The sequence below is a fragment of the Sapajus apella genome, unplaced genomic scaffold (assembly GCF_009761245.1).
Source record: "Sapajus apella isolate SASKATOON/1434 unplaced genomic scaffold, GSC_monkey_1.0 scaffold208, whole genome shotgun sequence".
Taxonomy (NCBI): Eukaryota; Metazoa; Chordata; class Mammalia; order Primates; family Cebidae; genus Sapajus; species Sapajus apella.
The window spans coordinates 360,304-375,202 of record NW_022437148.1 but is presented as its reverse complement, the minus strand read 5'-3'; the positions used below and the strand labels follow the sequence as shown (position 1 = coordinate 375,202).

General features: G+C 48.2%; 1 pseudogene across 1 annotated transcript in view; it reads right to left on the bottom strand.

The window, feature by feature from the left end:
* Positions 1–11,246, bottom strand: part of LOC116544165 — a 32,547-nt pseudogene extending 21,301 nt beyond the window's left edge. Inside the window, exons 1-4 of the transcript XR_004265845.1 lie at positions 11,240–11,246; positions 11,014–11,112; positions 6,553–6,976; positions 5,055–5,178 (exon numbers count right to left, since the gene is read on the bottom strand). The product of XR_004265845.1 is annotated as a cleft lip and palate transmembrane protein 1-like protein (transcript). The remainder of the gene's footprint in view (positions 1–5,054; positions 5,179–6,552; positions 6,977–11,013; positions 11,113–11,239) is intronic.
* Positions 11,247–14,899: the final 3,653 nt, after the last annotated feature.

Here is a 14,899-nt window from a genome sequence, read left to right as displayed (position 1 = left end):
ACAAGAGCAGACATCAGAGAAAACAAAACTGGGCTGAGCTCTGCTCTAAAATGATATGTTTTCTAATTACAGAAACCTCAACAGTATGAGCTGCTGAGTGAATCACAGTTATCACGTAGTGTAGAAAGAAAACTCTGAGATTTGCACTAAAATGGAAAGTTTTCTTTACTTACTGGAAGACCAAGGAGTCCTCTGTTACCCTTTTGACCTGGTTCACCCTTCAATCCTTGAACACCATTTAACCCTGGTTCACCCTAAATGTAAAAGCAAATGCCAATTTTGGTTGCTATTATGGGTGTTTAAACTGTGAGAGGAGAGAGCCAGTCCCTGAAATAGTTGCAGATTCCAGCTTTAAGAAACAGCAGAGTCAGGCTAGATTTGTTTTGCACCAAACATTAATTTTAAACATTAAAATAGTTACTAAACTGACAACAATTAACATTATAGAAATCAAAACTCCCAAGAAAGAGTCCTCCTTACAATGAAAATATGTATGATTGAATTCCTAAATTTTTCAGTTCTATCTCAAGGAAATTCATGTTATACCACATTTTTATGATCAAATAAAGGCAATTGAGTAGAGGTTGCTGAAGAAGATTCCACACACAAAAAAACCCAAAAACCAAAACAAAAAACCCACTCTGCTGGAATGGAAAACTGGAATATGCAGGACAGGGTTATAGACAGATATTTTAAGCGTTTAAGCATTTGTCCAAGGGAATGAGCTAAAAGCGTGGCAGCTGCTGTTTGAAGTAATGCCATTTAGCAAGTCCTCATTCACTGCCCCGGCCAAGTCAGATCCCTACATGGACTAATCACCAAATCACCAATCCCAGCAGAAAATATGAAGATCACAGAACTTAAATGTATTTTTAACTGTCCATCTGCCCAATGTTAGACAAAGCATGAATTTAACTCAGGGTGACATTACAAAAGACACAAGAAATGATAAAATTCTTGACTCTATTTTTAAAAATCAAGGAATACGGCACACCTATTTTTCATCAGTTGTCTTAAAGTGACTAAGATAGTAGAGCTGATCATTACTGCAGCATAACCTAGCCTATCCCTACTGATAAAGAAGCCCTGGAGAAAGCAGAGACTCAGCTCTTAAGAGTAACAGCCATGGCAAAGGACTTGAACAGACAATTCTCCAAAGATTACAAATGGCCAATAAATGCATGAAAAGATGCTCACGAAGAAAAAGCAAATTAAAATGATAACGAGATGCCACTTCTAATATTAATTAGGATGACTATTTTTTTAAAAAAGTGTTGGTGGGAAAATAGCAAGTGTTGGTGGAAAAATCAGAACCTTGTGCATTGCTGGTGAAAATACACTGTTGGTACAACCACTATGGAAAACAGTTTGGCAGTTTCTCAAAAATCTAAACATAGAATTACCACATAATCCAGCAATTCTACTTCTGGGGATATAAAAGTAGGAATTAAAAGCAGAGTGCTGAGCATAGAGACTCACGCCCGTAATCCCAGCTACTGGGGAGGCTGAGGCAGAAGAATTGCTTCAACTCAGGAGACAGAGGTTGCAGTGAGCCGAGATTGCACCACTGTACTCCAGCCTGAGTGACAGAGTGAGACTCTAAAAAAAAAAAAAAAAAAAAAAAAAAGGAATAAAATTCTGTCACATGCTACAACATGGATGGATGTACCTTAAGGACATTATGCTAAGTAAAATAAGTATAAAATAAGCCAGCCGTAAAAGGACAAATATTGTATGATTCCACTTACACGAGGTACCTAGAGTAGTCAAATTCATGGAGGCAGGAAGCAGGACGGAGGTGGTCAGGGGCTACGTAGAAGAGAGCACAGGAAATTATTGTTCAAGGGGCACAGAATTTTTGTTTGAGAAGCTGAAAATGCTCTGATGTTGGGATGGTGGTGATGGTGTGGGATTGTGAATGGACTTCATGTACTACCAAATTATACCCAAAAATGGTTAAAATGCTCAATTTTATGTTATGTGTATTTTTGCCATGATTTTTTTTTAAAAAAAGAGTAAGGTGGCCGTATGCGGTGGCTCATGCCTGTAATCCCAGCACTTTGGGAGATCAAGGCAGGCAGATCATCCCAGGTTAGGAGTTCGAGACCAGCCTGACCGACATGGAGAAACACCATCTCCACTAAAAATACAAAATTAGCTGGGTGTGGTGGCACATGCCTGTAATCCCAGCTACTCGAGAGGCTGAGGCAGGAGAATCACTTGAGCCCAAAAAGTGGAGATGGTGGAGGACTGAGATCATTGCACTTCAGCCTGGGCAAGAAGAGCAAAACTCTCTGTGGCTCATGCCTGTAATCCCAGCTCTTAGGGAGGCAGAGGCAGGAGGATAGCTTGAGCCCAGGAGTTTGAGACCTGCCTGGGCAATATAGTGAGACCCCGTTCTCCACAAAAAGGAAAGAAACAAACAAACAAAAAAGACAAAAAATCAAATAAAAATTAAAAAAATAAAAAATAAACAAAGAGTAACAACGTCTGCATCTCTCTCTGCATACTACCATGGCATTTTCACAAATGCCGAAAGGGCCACAGGAATTCTTCAACATTGGGACTGTATCGAGCTGAAAGAAGCAACCTAAGCCCACAGAAGTGGAAGTGGCATCCTCTATTGTGATGAACTAAGCAGGGAGCAGAGGCGGACACTTTAGAAGCGGCGACAAAGGTCAGAGGAGCCCGCTTTCAGACTGGAGATTTTGAAGGAAACCCGCAAACTCAAAGAGACAGAAGGACCCTCAGAAGCCACTTAGCAGCCTTCTAGTGTTATGGCCACCAAAACACAATGTAGAGAGGGGAAAGGACTTTGCTCAGAGTCCTGTGGCGACTCAGTACCCGAGCTGGGACTGGCTTCCAGGCCACCAGAAACACAGTTCTATAGGTGTGTACTCCTTGACTTCTGAACACTAACTATAAACAATAAGAGAGTTCTCCTATTTAAACAATTTCTTTCAAATTGTTCCCGAAACATTCCTTGCCAGTTGAAGACACAACAGAGGAACAAGTCAGAAGACTGTGTCAACAGAAAATCTGGCCGGGCGCGGGGTGGTTCATGCCTGTAATCCCAATCCCAGCACTTTGGGAGGCTGAGCTGGGTGGATCACTTGAGATCAGGAACTCAAGACCAGCCTGGCCAACATGGTGAAACCCCATCTCTACTAAAAATACAAAAATCATCCGGGCATGGTGGCATACGTGCCTGTAATCCCAGCTACCGAGCAGCAGGCAGAATCACTTGACCCCAGGAGGCAGAGGTTGCAGTGAGCAGAGACTATGCCATTGTACTCCAGTCTGGATGACACAGTGAGACTCTGTCTCCAAAAAAAAAAAAAAAAAAACAGGCGAGGTGGCCCATGCCTGTAATCCCAGCACTTTGAGAGGCCGAGGTGGGCGGATCATCTGTGGACAGAAGTTCAAGACCAACCTGGCCAACGTGGTGAAACCCCCATCTCTACCAAAAAAAAAAAAATACAAAATTTAGCCAGGCGTGACAGCGCACGCCTGTAATTGCAGCTACTCAGGAGGCTGAGGCAGGAAAATCTCTTGAACCCGGGAGGTGGAGGTTGCAGTTAGCCTAGATTGCACCATTGCACTCCAGCCTGGGGGACAAGAGCGAGATTTTGTTTCAAAAAAGAAAGAAAGAAAATCTGAGGAGCAGCCTGTCCAGTGGACAACCTGTTTTTTTTGTTTTGTTTTGTTTTTTTGTTTGTTTGTTTGCATATGGTGGTACATTCATGCATGTGATTGAAGGTGCATATACACCGTACAGTTGTTACAGGTACGAGAAGGTTCTTTGTTCTACAGGTGGAATTAAATGAATGGTCAAAGCTGGTCTGATGGTAGTGTATTATTGGAACTCATTAACATTTGTGTTACCAAATTTGGTTTACAATACCCAGTGATAAAGTTAACTGGCCTATAAAAAATAAAAATTAGGCCGGGCGCGACAGTTCACGCCTGTAATCCCAGCAATTTAGGAGGCTAAGGTGGGTGGATTACCTGAGATCAGGAGATCCAGACCGGCCTGGCCAACATGGTAAAACCTTGTCTCTACTAAAAATACAACAATTAGCCAGGCATGGTGGCACTGGCCTGTAATCCCAGCTACTGGGGAGGCTGAGGCAGGAAAATCGCTTGAACTCAGGAAGTGGAGGTTGCAGTGAGCTAAGATGGAGCCACTGCACTCCTACCTGGGCAACAAGAGTGAGACTCCAACTTGAAAAAAAAGATTTATTCTTTTCAAAGAAACAAGACCCTGAGTCCATTTCCCAGCCCACACCTGATGTCGACTCACAATACACAGCCTGGTCTGCTACGAGCCTATGAAAGCACTGCTTCATTTAATTGTCACCTTAACTTCACACCACACTCAAGTCCCGGAAGAACTCTGTGCTGACCTCTGTGTGCTGAACCATCCCCATGTCGCTCGGCGTGCCGTCCCTCTCACTGCACTGTCAGTAGCCGGACGTGGTTTGACTGCAGGGAGGGCCCTCCTTGGTGTCTTAGGCTGCCTCGGGCAAAACAGTGTGCTCTGAGACTTTGCTGCAGGTAGGCTTTGCCCCAGTAAACTCTACCTCATATTCACATTACGTGGTGCTGGGTGCGTGTGGGTTCGCACTCCCTACTCATGACAGTCCCCTCAACCTCTTCCCCAGGATTTCCTCCCCTATCTCCTCAAGTCCCACTGGTCTGCAAAGACCAAAAGCTGCAGAGTCTTAGGTCCCTTCCTTCAAACCCCATGACAAAGCCTCCTCTCCCAGAACCCTTAAGCCAGAGTCTGTCACTGCAGACCCTAGAACAGCCACACCGCTCTCTCCACCCACTCCAGACTCACACCCAGGTGATCACAGCCCCCAGAGTAACTATGGAGATGGAGTCCCTGGAACATGCAGATGGTGCCCCTGGGATTATGCAAAAGCAACATTCTGGCACCTGCAGAGAACAGGGTGACATCCCGGAGCCAGAGCACAGGCCTGTGGGAGGTAGGGATGTGGCCAGGCAGACTGCCAAAAGTTGGTAGAGCAAGGCCACAGGATCTTTCTGACCTTGGCGATCCCTGGGCTGATGGACCACTCCCTTCCTGGAGGACATGGTTTCCGTCCCAGTTGCCTGGATTTCTGTGCGTGTCCTGCTGAGGTCTTTTCCATGAGAAGCACGCTGTCCTTCCACCTGTTGGGGGCAAGAGTGACCATTGCAATATTATAATAGCAGTGGCATATTAGCAGAGAAGAAGAGAGATGAAGTGGCAAGAAAACAGGCTTCCAAGCGGAGTTTTTCTACTTAAAAAAAAGTTTACAAGTGAACTTTTATAAAGGGCCAGATAGTAAACATTTTAGGCTTTGAGAGCCACATAGACTCGTTTGCAGGTACTCAATGTCGCTATTGTAGTTTGAAGGCGGCCATCAGGGTTATGTAAATGAGTGAGTCTGATTTTGTTTCAGCAAAACTTTCCTTACCAAAACAGACAATGAGTGGGCTGGGTTTGGCCCATAATCTTTGGTTTGCCAGCTCCTGCTTTGGGCTCACCCAGATCTGATTTTGAATCCTGGCTCTACTACTGATTAGCTGTAGGAGCTTGGAAGGTTCTCTGAGCCCGTTTCCTCATCTGCAGCCTCGACCTCCTGGGTTCAAGTGATTCTCCCGCTTCAGCCTGTTGAGTAGCTGGGATTGCAGGCGGTGCCACCACACTTGTCTAATTTTTATATTTTTAGTAAAGATGGGGTTTCACCATGTTGGCCAGTCTGGTCTCGAACTCCTGGCCCCAGGTGATCTGCCAGCTTCGGCCTCCCCAAAGTGCTGGTATTACAGGTGTGAGCCACCGCGCCCAGCCCTCTAGCTCGTTTTCAAAATAAACACTGCAATGGCAAAGGGTTTTGTGTCATGTCCTATCAAGTCCTGACCAAGAAACCCATTTAAAAGAAACCCATAGTTGACATTCATTAAATGTTTATTGTGTAACAGGCTCCGAACTTACCGTTCACATTCAGTATCTCGTTTAACCCTCACCCCAAACCCAAGAGGTAAGTGCCTTATACGCATTTTGTATGTGAGGCAACTGCGGCTGAGATCCAAAACTGAAGCCTGGTGAGCACTGCAGCCTGCGTTCCAGCAGAGCCACCCAACTCCAGGGCTGACCCTGCTCCAGAATAAGCGGAGAGGACGTCCAGCATTGTGCTGGGCATCAAGGATGACTTGGTTCGGCCTGTCTGACGCTCCACTCTGGATTCCTCTACACTTTTTTCTCCCCCCCCCACCCACGCCACCAGCATCGATTTTTAAAAAATTTATTTTGAGAGCGGGCTATAAGACTGGCTAATTTTTGTATGTTTTGGTATAGACAGGGTGTTGACGGTTGGGGCGGGGCGGGGTGGGGGTCTTGCCATATTGCCCAGGCTGGTCTCGAACTCCTTGTCTCAAGAGATCCGCCCGCCTGGGCCTCCCGAGCAGCTAGGACTACAGGCCCAAAGTCTCTTTAGTAAGAGGGGAGGATCGGGCCTAGCTTTTGCAGCTCCGCCGGCCCTTCGGCCTCTGGGGCTGTCCGACTCCCAGCCCTTGGAGGGGACACAGGGCTTGGGGCCGCGCGGGCTTCCCCGGGCCTTGCTGGAAAAGCGAGTCCACCGCCGGCCCTGGCGAGGACTGAAGGCCCGGACAGGGCCACGGCCTGGGGAGGGCCCGGACCGCCGCGGTAGGCAAGGAGCTCGCCCGAAGCGCGGCACGCAGCCGTGGCCCCCAACGCCACCCGTCCCGGTCCTCACAGCCACAGCGGTTTTGTTTTCCCGGTCAGGGAGTTCCATCTTCCAGACGCCGCGGGAAGGTGACGGGGCTTGGCGGGACGCAAAAACGGCCTCTTCGGCTGGAGCGGGCCCCGGCGGAGCCGGAGCGTGCGGGGACCCGCAGTCAGCAAACGTCCAGACCCCCGTTCCCCTGGCTCCGGGCGCCGGTGCTTCCGGTCCCGGGGCGCCCCCTGCTGGCCAGGTGCGAAAAGCGCCTCCACTTTCCCATGTCTGTGGCCAGCATTTCACTGTCAAGTTAAATCTATCTTTGAATTTGTATTCTGATCTTTTAGTTATTAATTCCTGTGTAAAACAGGTTTTAACTGGGACTAGACTTTAGTGTGGTCTTCGGTGGTCTCAGGATCCCTGAAAACGTGTGGCATGTGCATTTCTTTCTTTCTTTTTTTAAATTTTGAGACGGGGGCTCGCTCTGTCGCCAGGCTGTAGTGCAGTGATGCTATCTCGGCTCACTGCAACCTCCGCCTCCTGGGTTCAGGCAATTCTCCTGCCTCAGCCTCCCGAGTAGCTGGGACTACAGGCACACGCCACCACGCCCAGCTAATTTTTTTTTTTTTTTTTTTGTATTTTTTTGGTAAAGACGGGGTTTCACCATGTTGGCCAGGATGGTCTCGATCTCTAGGCCTCGTGATCCGCCTGCTTCAGCCTCCCAAAGTGCTGGGATTACAGGCGCGAGCCGCCGCGCCTGGCCGGCATGTGCGTTTCTTAGAAAAAGTGTCCATTGTTTCATCAAATTTTTTTTTTTTTTTGAGACGGAGTTTCGCTCTTGTTACCCAGGCTGGAGTGCAATGGCGTGATCTCGGCTCACCGCAACCTCCGCCTCCTGGGTTCAGGCAATTCTCCTGCCTCAGCCTCCTGAGTAGCTGGGATTACGGGCACGCGCCACCATGCCCCGCTATTTTTTTTGTATTTTTAGTAGAGACGGGGTTTCACCATGTTGACCAGGATGGTCTCGATCTCTTGACCTCGTGATCCACCCGCCTTGGCCTCCCAAAGTGTTGGGATTACAGGCGTGAGCCACCAAGCCCGGCTAATTCTGTCTTTTTAGTAGAGACGGGGTTTTTCAATGTTGGTCAGGCTGGTCTTGAACTACCAACCTCAGGTGATCCGCCTGCCTCGCCTCCCAAAGTGCTGGGATTACAGGCGTCAACCACTGCGCCCGGCCTGTTTCATCACATCTTAAAATGAGTCCATGACCCACAGTTGTCATTGCTAGCATAAAACATCTAAACGGCTTTGTTAAAACTCCGACGAATTGGGCTTTATTCTGCTAAATGCAGCCTCCCGTTTGCTAAGTATCTGCTCACACAGTTCAGTACTACATATATCCTCTAGGTGGCAGCATAACCCTCAATAGAAAAACCCGTTCTGAGCCCCGCGCGGTGGCGGGCCAGGAATCCCAGCTCCATACAGCTGCTCCGAAGGATGGCTAGAGCCCAGGAGCTGGTGCAGCGCTCCAGGACTGCACCTGTGAACAGCCGCTGCACTCCAGCCTGGGCAACAGCGAGGCCCTCTCTCTAAAAAAAAACAAAAACAAAAAACCCGGTTAGGCGCGCTGGGTGGCTCATGCCTGTAATCCCAGCACTTTGGGAGGCCTCGGCGGGTGGATAGCTTAAGCCCAGGAGCTCGAAACCAGCCTGGACAGCATGTAGAGACCTCATGTCTACAAAGAATTAAACAATTAGCTGGGCGGGGTGGCATGCGCTTGTGGTTCCAGCTACTCTGCAGGCTGACGTCGGAGGGTATCCTGAGCCGGGAAGGGAGCGGGGGAGAGAGGAGGTAGGGGCGGGGGAGGGGAAGTTGCAATGAGCCGCAATCGCACAGCTGCACTCCAGTCTGGGCGACAGAACCAGACAGTCTCAAAAATAAGTAAATAAATAAATTAATTAATTAAAACAAAAAACTATTTTGGGAGCCTGACCTTTTGGTCTTTGAACTTCCTTGCCTCCCCTCCCCCCCTCCCCCCTCCCTCCCCCCCTCCCTCCCCCCCTTCCTTCCTTCCTTCCTTCCTTCTTCCTTCCTTTGACAGGGTCTCACTGTCACCCAGGGTAGAGTGAGAGGCATTATCACTGCAGCCTTGAACTCCCGAACTCAAGCGATCAGCCTGCCGAGTAGCTAGGTCTGTAGTTGTGTGTCAGCGCACCTGGCAATTAAAAACATTTCTGGGCCGCCTGCGGTGGCTCACGCTGGTAATCCCAGCACTTTGAGAGGCTGAGGTGGGCAGATCACGAGGTCAGGAGTTCAAGATCAGCCTGACCAACACAGTGAAACTCTTGTCTCTACTAAAAACACAAAAATTAGCCAGGCGTGGTGGTGTGCACCTGTAATCCCAGCTACTCGGGAGGCTGAGGCAGGAGAATTGCTTGAACTGGGGAGGCGGAGGTTGCAGTGTGCCAAGACTGCAACACTGCACTCCAGCATGGGCAACAGAGCAAGATTCTGTCTCAAAAAAAATTTTTTTTTTATAGAGACAGGGTCTCACTATGTTGCTCAGGCTGGTCTTGAGTTCCTGGGCTAAGGCATCCTCTCACTTCAGCCTCCCAAAGTGTTGGGATTACAGGTGTGAGCCACCACGCCTGGCCTGAATTTTCATATCACTTTTTTTTTTTTTTTGGAGACGGAGTCTCACTCTGTCGCCCAGGCTGGAGTACACTGGCATGATCTAGGCCCAGTGCAACTTCCGCCTCCTGGGTTAAAGCAATTCCCCTGTCTCAGCCTCCTGAGTAGCTGGGACTACAGGCGTGTGCCACCAAGCCCAGTTAATTTTTGTATTTTTTAGTAGAAATGGGGTTTCATCATATTGGACAGGCTGTTCTCCAACTCCTGATCTCGTGATCCACCCTTCTAGGCCTCCCAAAGTGCTGGGATTACAAGAGTGAGCCACCATGCCCAGCCTTTTTTTCTTTTTTAATGCCAAAGGATGGAACCCAGAACTGTGAACTTCCTTCAGCTCTGTCAGTGTTTTATCTCGACATGGGCTAAATGTATGAAGACGTTCTTCCAATCTTACTGCTGTGATTGTTGGTCCTACGTTTTGACTGCTTGATTGATTTCAGTGAGGACTCAGGGTGTAAATTCTAGCCTTCCTTGAAGGACTGGTGTCCTCTCAACTAAACTAGAAGCACACTATAACTTTACAATGTTTGTATGCTTAGTCTCTGGAGCAGAGTTCGTTGAAAAAATGAAGGAATGAATGGATTACAAGGACTTCACAAGGCTAGGCATTGCCTGGCTTGGAAAGAGGCTTTAAATCGCCATCATGCATGGAAGCGTCATTGTACCAGCCAAATTTCTTGGTTGCAAGCAACAGAAATAAACTCTGGCTCTCTTAAGCAAGAAAGGAGTTTATTGGAATGGCATGGCACTATAATCATGAGAGTTTGTCTTAGTTTGTTTTCTGTTGTTTACAACAGTATCTGAAACTGGGTAATTTATAAAGAAAGGCATTTATTTCTTACAGTTATGGAGGCTGAGAAGTCCACGGTTGAGGAGCTGTGTCTGCTGAGAGCCTTCTTGTTGGTGGGGACTCTAGGCAGTGTAAGACATCACACGGTGAAGGGGCTGACCATGCTAGCTCAGGTCTTGTTGCTTTTTTTTTTCTGAGGCGGAGTTTCATTCTTGTTGCCCAGACTGAAGTGCAGTGGCTTGATCTGGGTTCACGGCAACCTCTGCTTCCCCAATTCAAGCGATTCTCCTGCCTCAGCCTCCTGAGTACCTGGGATTACAGGCACACGTCACCACGCCCAGCTAATTTTTGTATTTTTGGTAGAGATGGGGTTTCACCATGTTTTAAGTCTGGTCTTGAACTCCTGACTTCAGGTAATCCACCTGCCTCAGTCTCTGAAAGTGCTGGGATTCCAGGCGTGAGCCACCGAGCCTGGCCCAGCTAGCTCAGGTCTTAATTCTTCCTTTTGTAAAGCCGCTGATGACACTCCCATGACAGCCCATTAATCCACTCATGAAGGCTCTGCCCTCGTGATCCAATCACTGCTAAAGCCCCATCTCAATATTGCCACTTTGGAGATTAAGTTTCAAAATGAGTTTGTTTTGCAGGGGATAAACATTCAAACCATAGCAGGGTTCAAAAGCAGGTTCAAATAGTTCTAAACATTTGTTTTAATTAAAAAAAATTAAAAGTTAAAAAAAATTTTAAAAAGCCGGTTCAGCAACAGGCAAAGGAAGTCCTGGATGGACAAGAAGTGGGAAGCACAACCATCGCCTTTCAGCATGAAGGGTCTGGCTAGGGCCGCAGCACCGTCACTGTCCACCTCCACAGCGATGGGCAGTGTCCTGATTTGGGCTGTTCTCTCGCCTTTGCATCATATATCAAAGGGTGGATTGACCCTTAGAGAGAAGATAAGTCACATTCCAAAGACCTAGTTGCCAAAGTGTGAAGCGGGGAGGATCTCCCTGATACAACTCCCGGGCGGAGGAAGTACCCCGCATCCCACCACTCACACACTGGAGCGTCCTCCAGCCGGCTGGGCAGGCTACACCGGGGCAAGTCAGGGGCGGGCCATCCACCTGCTCCGGGCAAGTCCTGCACAGCGCTTGCCGCCAGCCTCTGCACCGGTAGTTTTGTGTTTTTTGGTTTTTTTTTTTTGAGGCAGAGTTTCGCTCTTGTTACCCAGGCTGGAGTGCAATGGCGCGATCTCGGCTCACCGCAACCTCCGTCTCCTGGGTTCAGGCAATTCTCCTGCCTCAGCCTCCTGAGTAGCTGGGATTACAGGCACGCGCCACCATGCCCAGCTAATTTTTTGTAGTTTTAGTAGAGAAGGGGTTTCACCATGTTGACCAGGATGGTCTCGATCTCTTGACCTCGTGATCCACCTGCCTCGGCCTCCCAAAGTGCTGGGATTACAGGCTTGAGCCACCGCGCCCGGCCTGTTTTGTTTTTTTAATCACTGCTCATTTCTTCTTTTTGACTTCTTGGACTAGCCATGAAGATTGCAGGCATTCTTGCCCTTTTAGTAGGAATGTTTCTAATGTTTCACCATGGAGTGTTAAGGTTTACTGAAGGCTTCTGGTAGCTAGATTATCTATTTGGTTTGAGAATTTTCCTTGAATTCCTAAGCTCAATAAGAGTTGTTTTGTTTGTTTGTTTTATTTTATTTTGTTTTGAGACAGAGTCCTGCTCTGTCACCCAGGCTGGAGGGCAGTGGCGCGATCTCGGCTCACTGCAACTTCTGCCTCCCTGGTTCAAGCCATTCTCCTGCCTCAGCCTCCTAGGTAGCTGGGATTACAGGCACCTGCCACCACGCCCAGCTAATTTTTGTATTTTTAGTAGACATGGGGTTTCACCATGTTGACCAGGCTGGTCTCAATCTCCTGACCTCAAGTGATCTGCCTGCCTCAGCCTCCCAAAATGCTGGGATTACAGACGTGAGCCACCAAGCCCAGCCACTAAGAGTTTTTGAAAACAGAAATCGGTATGTAGTTTATGAAGTGATTTAGGGTACAACATTTTCCTCCCTTAATGTGTTACAACGACAGAGAATGACCTTGACAAATGTTCTAATGTAGAACCAGTCCTGTATTTCTGAGATTAATTCGTTCAGCAATTCATTCATTCAACAAATATTTATTGAACGCTTATTGTGTACAAGTATGTTCTCAGCACTGAGGAGGAACAAAAGAGAATCAACAGAACAGCAATGAATAAAATAGGATCAAAATGCCTGTGCCATCCCACCCTGAACAGGCCCGATCTCTCCTGCTCTCAAAAGCTAAGCAGGGTCGGGCCTGGGGAGTATTTGGATGGGAGGACTAAAAGTGGCTACCTGCAGGAAGTACCCGTTCTAGTTGGGGGGCAACAGAATATTTTTGTTAAAAAAAAATGTATTCTGGAGAAAAATAAAACTTGGAAAGGGAATATGAAGATAAGTGTGTTTGCGTGATTTTTTTTTTTTTTTTTTTTGAGACTGATTCTCTCTCTGTCGCCCAGGCTGGAGTGCAGTGGTGCGATCTTGGCTCACTGCAACGTCTGCCTCTCAGGGTCAAGCAATTCTCCTGCCTCAGCCTCCCGAGTAGCTGGGATTACAGGTGCCTGCCACCACGCCCGGCTAATTTTTATATTTTTAGTAGAGATGGGGTTTCACCAAGTTGGCCAGGCTGGTCTGGATCTCTTGACCTTGTGATCCACCCATCTCGGCCTCCTGAAGTGCTGGGATTACAGGCATGAGCCACCATGCCTGGCCAAATTAATGATCTTTTTTGTTTTTTTGTTTTTTTGTTTTTTTTTTGAGACGAAGTTTTGCTCTTGTTACCAAGGCTGGAGTGCAATGGCGCGATCTCGGCTCACCACAACCTCCGCCTCCTGGGTTCAGGCAATTCTCCTGCCTCAGCCTCCTGAGTAGCTGGGATTACAGGCACGCGCCACCAGGCCCAGCTGATTTTTTGTAGTTTTAGTAGAGACGGGGTTTCACCGTGTTGACCAGGATGGTCTCGATCTCTTGACCTCGTGATCCACCCGCCTCGGCCTCCCAAAGTGCTGGGATTACAGGCGTGAGCCACTGCGCCCGGCCTTGTTTGTTTTTTAAGACAGAGTTTCGCTCTTGTTATCCAGGCCAGAGTGCTGGAGTACAATGGCACGACCTCAGCTCACGGCAACCTCTACCTCCTGGATTCAAGCGATTCTCCTGCCTCAGCCTCTCGGGTAGCTGGGTTTACAGGCATGTGCCACTACAAACGGCTAAGTTTTGTATTTTTAGTAGAGACTGGGTTTCGCCATATTGGCCAGGCTGGTCTCACACTCCTGACCTTGTGATCCACCCGCCTCAGTCTCCCAAAGTACTGGGATTACAGGCGTGAGCCACCGCACCTGGCCTGTTTGTGTGTTTTTTAAACATGATGGTTAGGAAGGAAGTGTAGGAGAGAGCCAGGTGACTTCCTGCAAAAGCATTCCCGGCAGAGAGGACAGCAAATACAAAGGCTCTGAAGAAGCAAAATCTGGGGTGTTCAGGAAATAGGACGGTTGCAGGGCTGGAGTGGAGGGAGCAAGGGGAAAGAAGTGGGAGGCGATCGTGGGCAGATCATGTAGGTCACTGGAAAGACTCTGGCTTTTAATCTGACAGATTAAAATGTGAACCATGACAGGGCTTTGAGCAGAGCAGGGACAGGATGTGACTTACACTTTAAAAGGATCCCTCTGATTGCTCTGTAGACTATGCTGAGGTGGAGTGAAAACAGAACCAAAGAGATCAGTGAGGAGAAGGCTGCAATGATCCAGGTGACAGAGGAAGAGGGCCTGGACCAGGCAGCAGCAGCGGAGATGATGAGAGCTAACCGGACTTGAGGGTCGACTGGATATGCAGAAAGATTAGATATGGTGTGTAAAAGAAAAGAGTCAAGAATTGGCTGAGTGCGGTGGTTCATACCTGTCATCCCAGCACTTTGGGAGGCCGAGGCGGGTGGATCATGAGGTCAGGAAATCGAGACCATCCTGGCTCACATGGTCAAACCCCATCTCTACTAAAAATACAAGAAAATGAGCCAGGTGTGGTGGCACGTGCCTGTCATCCCAGCTACTCGGGAGGATAGGCAGGAGAATCACTTTAACCCGGGAGGCAGAGGTTACAGTGAGCCGAGATCTCGCCACTGCACTCCAGCCTGGGTGGCAGAGTGAGACTCCATCTCAAAAAAAAAAAGAATGACTGCAAAGTTTTTGCCTCCAGGTTAGATTTGATATTAACTAAGATGGTGGAGACTGTAGGAAAGCAAGTTTAAGGAGAAAAGTAGGAATTGACTTTTGAGCATATCACCCATTTGAGATGCTATTTATGAGTTGGTTATATGAGTGTGGAGTTGGGAGGAGAACACCTGCCCAGCAAGAGATAGAAATATGGAGCCATCAGTCTACAGATGGCATTTAAAGCCACGAGACAGGAGGAGTTTATGAGGGGAGTGAGTGTAGGTAGAGAGGCCGTCTAAAGCCTGTCCTCCGGGGCACTTTGAGGTCAAGAGGTTAGGAGGATGAGGAAGAGCCAGCAAAGGAGACTGAGGCTGTAGAGCCTGAAGCAGCGACAGACTCACAGGAATGTGCCGAGAAAAGTTTTGTATTTTGTTTTTTTTTTTGGAGACAGGTTCTCACTCGGTCACTC